The sequence below is a fragment of the Hyaena hyaena genome, unplaced genomic scaffold (assembly GCF_003009895.1).
Source record: "Hyaena hyaena isolate Hyena2069 unplaced genomic scaffold, ASM300989v1 scaffold_332, whole genome shotgun sequence".
NCBI classification, from domain to species: domain Eukaryota; kingdom Metazoa; phylum Chordata; class Mammalia; order Carnivora; family Hyaenidae; genus Hyaena; species Hyaena hyaena.
Window position 1 is genome coordinate 361,881 of NW_024080964.1, and position 5,365 is coordinate 367,245.

General features: G+C 41.7%; 1 long non-coding RNA gene across 1 annotated transcript in view; it reads right to left on the bottom strand.

The window, feature by feature from the left end:
- Positions 1-430: 430 nt before the first annotated feature.
- LOC120243150 overlaps positions 431-5,365 on the bottom strand; it is a 9,533-nt gene continuing 4,598 nt past the window's right edge. Inside the window, exon 2 of the long non-coding RNA XR_005531234.1 lies at positions 431-686. This is a non-coding gene — a long non-coding RNA (uncharacterized LOC120243150). The remainder of the gene's footprint in view (positions 687-5,365) is intronic.

The following is a 5,365-nucleotide window of genomic DNA, read 5'->3' on the forward strand; positions in this document are numbered from 1 at the left end:
CAAACCATCCCCTCCCCCCATTAATTTGGATATATTGCCCCCTCAAACTGTGCCTCATGGGTCCTACAGAAGGAGTTGACACAGGTAAGTCTGATAAATGATGCCTCAACCTGGACACCCAGTCCATGCTTGCGTTGTTGACTGACTTTCAGGAAGGACATCACAGAACACATACCAGATGTTTCCCCACCTCTAAAATGTGTACCCTTGCCTCATTTCCTCCACCCTCAGAGATGAATGGTCGCTTAGCTCCAAATTCCTCTGGACAAGGTGAACTTACCAGACTTCTCTTTGGGGCTGAGGTGCCCATTCCCCCAGCTGCCTCCCACAGCTGAGTGTCTCCAGGGACTCACCCTCCACTGAAACAAGTGGCTTTGGTCAAAGCAACACTGCCTTCCCAGATGAGCCCACACTTAATGACTGGTCCAGGTGGAGGTACAAAGGTCCAGTCTTGTTCTTTATTTTGGGATAACTCCAAATAGCCCTTCAGCTCCAGAGCTACTTCTGGGATCTGCTAAGTCCTCTGTTGTGCTTGCACCACAGCCCCATTTCTTCCTCTGTTCAGTCTCTGCTTCCTCTCTATCAGAGGTGGTGTTCCTAAGAGCTCTTATCAGTAAGAGCGTCTCTTAGCTCTTCTCTTCCATGTAAATCATGGAGTCTCAGAGGCTATTTCCCAGGGAAGTGACCTGTGGCATTGGTGGAAAGTAGAATAGGCAGCTGTCAATTCTTGGAATTTATTTGGAGTCCTGGTATGCCATGTAATTGACAAATGACTTTCCAAGTCTTAAAAAATTGTAATTAAGGGACACAAAAACAGAAGGGAGAATGTCCTTAGTCAAAGAAGTAAACACAGTGGAATCAAACCAGGAAAGGGAGGGAGGACACATGAAGGGGTTTCTACGAAAGGTCTTAGTTAAGGGGAGTGTCAGAAAGGAGGCTGGCATCTGGCATCTGGGTGGGGATGACACTGGGCAGGTGGTGGTTCCCTTTCTCTACCCTGTCCCTTCTTCCCATACCCTAGTCAGGCTGTCTGTGTCCCCTCAAGGGAAAGCAGACCTAATGGATTTTATACATCTGTCCTTGAATAGCCTTGAGGCCATGATATTCCCTTCTTCTTGTTTTAAACTTGTACATGTAATATATAATGCATTGTTCTTGAACTAATGTCAATTAACAGAACAGTCATTGCTAAAGTCATTTGAGTGCTGCATCCCAAAGCCCACTTTGCTACCCAGAGTAAACAACTATTGTCAGCTTAGTATGTATTTATTCAGATGAATTTCTATCCATTTACATACATAGATAAATATAGAAATGTGGTTTTGTAAGTGTACATGTTTAAAAAATAGATTACACTATGCATATTGTTGAACAATTCACCTATTTTTACTTCATGAGTCTTAGAAATCTTTCTGTGTCAGTGCTCAGCATGATGGCTTTCTCACTGCTGCATAATCTCTGCTCTGACCATCCCAAGCTTTATTAAGCCATGCTTATTGTGGAGGACATTTAAGATTATTTCCAATGTTAAGCTTTTACCAACCATCTTGTAATTAATGTTTTTTTTACATGATTCCTCATTCACAAGTTCAGGTGCTTCTCTAGGTAAGCTGTTGAGCATTGAATGCTGTGTCAAAGAGCATATACATTTTAAAATTTGAGACAACCTAATTGCCTTCATAACTCCCAGCACTGGATACTTGTTCCTCTTTTCTTCTAGCTTTATTGAGATATAATTGACATAAAACATTTTTTAATGTGCAGTGTAATTATGTGATACACATATCTATTGTGAAATGATTACCACGATAAGGTTAGTTACCACATCCATCACCCTACATAGTTACCATTTTGTTGTTGTTAGGGTGAGAACATTTAAGATTTACTCTGTCATTGGCTTTCAAATACAGAGTACAGTATTAACTGTAGTTACCATGCTGAACATTAGATCCACAGGACTTACTCCTCTTATAACTGGAAGTTTGTACTCTTTAACCAACATCTCCTTATTTACCTGTCCCCTAGGCCCTGGCAACCACCAGTCTACTCTGTTTCTGTGGGTTTGGCTCTTTTAGATTTCACATATAAATGACACCATACAGTATTTGTTGTATCACATTCTAACAGGTGTGAGGTGATACCTCATTGTGATTTTGATGGGCATTTCTGTGATGAAGAGTGATGTTGAGTATCTTTTCATGTGTCTATTTGCCATTTGGAAGTCTATTCAGGTCAATTTTTTTTTTTTTTTTTTGGAAGAGTTTGGGAAGGAGAATTCACCAGTGGAGCTATCTGGCCCTGGACTTTGCTTGGTCAGGAGTTTTTGATTACTGATTTAATCTCCCTACTTGTTATCGGTCTGTTCAGACTTTCTAATTTTTCATGATTGAGTTTTGGTAGGTTGTGTGTTTCTGGGAATGTATCAGTTTCTTTTAGGTTGTCCAGTTTGTTGGCTTGTAATTGTTCATAGTAGTCTCTTAGGATCTTTTGCATTTCTGTGGCATCTGTTGTAATGGCTGTTTTTGTTTAAAATCTTATTTGAGTTTTGCTCTTTTTTTTTTTTCTTGGTTAGTCTAGCTAAAGATCCAACAAGGGATATTAGTAGTATTTTTAATTCTTGCTAATTTTATATATATATATTTACACATATTTTCAAAAATTTTTTGAGAGAGAGAATTTGAGCTGGGGAGAGGGGCAAAGGGAGAGAGAGAGAGAGAATATCTCAAGCATGCTCCATGCTCAGTGTGGAACCTGATGCAGGTCTTGATCTCATGACCCTGGGATCATATCAAGATTCAGTCACTCTTACAACAACATGGATGGAACCAGGGGGTATCATGCTCAACAAAATTAGAGAAAGACATACATCATATGACTTCACTCATACGTGGAATTTAAGATACAAACCAGATGAACACAAGAGAAGGGAAACAAAAATAATATAAAAACAGGGATGGAGACAAAACATAAGAGACTTAATTAAACATAGAGAACAGAGAGTTGCTGGAGGGGTTGGGGGTTGGGGGATGGGCTAAATGGGTAAGGGGTGTTAAGGAAGACATTTGTTGGGATGAGTAATGGGTGTTATACATAGGGGATGAATCACTGGAATCTACTCCTGAAATCATTATTGCACTATCTGCTAAATAATTTGGATGTAAATTAAAACAACAACAACAGGACCCCAGAAAGTCATAAAAAATGTGGAGAAAAAAACACTTAAACGCCCCCAAAAAAGAAAAAGAAAATGTAGAGTAGAGGAGTGCTAGTCTCAGTGTAAGAGTGAATGTGAGGGCAGATCCGTGAACACAGGTGAGGGAACTCATGGCTCTTTGACTCCTGGACTTGCCCCAAGATCAAGCAAGTACATTTGGCTTATTAAAACCTCTGATCTTACTTCAAAAGAAAAAAAAAATTCAGTCACTGAACTGACTTAGCCACCCAGGTGTTCTGAAAAAAAAGAACAGTTATATTTTAGTATTTTAATTGTATTTCTCTGTTTCCAGTGATATTTGGAATATTTTCCTTTGTTATTTGCTCTTTATATTTCTTTTACTGTGAAGTGCCATTTTATATTCTTTGCCCCTTTTTATTAAATTGTTCACCTTCCCTATTTCATATTGTAAGAATTGTTGATATACTTGTTGAGAATCGACTTCTGTGTCCCAGAGCCGAAATACGTTACATGAAGATGGACTTTGGGTATAGGGAAGGAAGATAGTTTATTATTTTGTGGGGGCACAAGAAGCTGCAGTATGCTAAGGCCTTCAAACTGCAAGCCCCCCCGAGGAAGGGACTGGCGAGTTTTATAGGGAAATACAGGATCTAGCTGGTTTCGACAGAGATTTTGTACATGCTGTCAGCCTTGATTGTCATGTCTTAAGGGTGATACTGGGTTCCTGAAACAAAAGGCTAAGAAGGGAGGAGGGAGGTCTACAGAAGAGAGGATAAATATTACTTAGTTTAAAATTGAGCCTCCCAGGGGCGCCTGGGTGGCTTAGTCGGTTGAGCGTCCGACTTTCGCTTAGGTCATGATCTCGCGGTTCGTGGGTTCGAGCCCCGCGTCGGGCTCTGTGCTGACTGCCGGCTCGGAGCCTGGAGCCTGTTTCGGTCTGTGACTCCCTCTCTCTCTGACCCTCCCCTGTTCAAGCTGTCTCTCTCTCTCCTAGAAATAAATAAAACATTTAAAAAAATAATAATAAAATAAAATAAAATTGAGCCTCCCAGAAAGAAGCATTAGTGCAGCCATTTTGATTTTTGTTCAACTTTATGCTTTCAAGCGGTTTCATACTACTAATCCTTTGTTATGCCTGCTGCAGATATTTTAATATACCACTTTCTTTGAACTTTGTGATATAGTTTATTCCAAATTTTGAATTCTTACGCTGCTTGAGTCTTTTTTTCTTCATGGCTTCTGTGTTTTTGTACTTTAAGTAGGCCTTCCTTACCCCATGGTTAGAAACATGTGAAAACCATTTATTAAAGTTGCAATGAGTTGGGACTGTCCTGTAGAGCCAGAATCTGCTTGGCCTTGGATACTTAGAGAAGCCTCTGTGGGGGGAGCTATGATGTGGAGTCCTGCAACTCCACCTTTTCCTCACCCCAAGAGGGCAAGAAACAGAAGCCAGGGCTTGTGGATAGTCAATGCCGCCACGAAGAAAATCTAGGTGGAGTGCCTTTAGAAAGGACTGTTGCTGTCCACTCTACCTCAGAAGAATGCAGAAGGCCACCTTGAAGACTCAAGTTATGGAGAGTTCTATCCCCTCATGCCCAAAGTCCTTGACATGCTCAACAGTCCCAGAACCATGCAGATGGGTGTAACAGGAGAGATACTCACAGCATGTGCTGCCATGTAGTACCACTGGGTTGTGTTTTCAATGCTAAACATGGAAACATCCATCAGCACAAGGTCTTCTAAAGTATCTACCTTTGTGACACACAGTGCTCGGTGGTGTGCAAGAAGAGGTGATGCCTGCGCTTTTAGAAATGCCTGCTCTACAAAGGTGTGGTTGAAAAGAATCAGACCTGAGGTGCCTGGGTGGCTCATTTGGTGGAGCGTCTGACTTCAGCTCGGGTCATAATCTCACAGTTTGCGAGTTCAAGCCCCACGTTGGGCCCTGTGATGACAACTCAGAGCCTGGAGACTGGTTCGGATTCTGTGATCCACTCTCTCGATGTTCTTCTCTCTCTCACTCTCAAAAATGAATAAACATTAAAAGAAAAGAATCAGGGGCGCCTGGGTGGCTTAGTCGGTTAAGCGTCCGACTTTCGCTCAGGTCATGATCTCGCGGTTCGTGGGTTCGAGCCCCGCGTCGGGCTCAGTGCTGACTGCCAGCTCAGAGCCTGGAGCCTGTTTCAGTCTGTG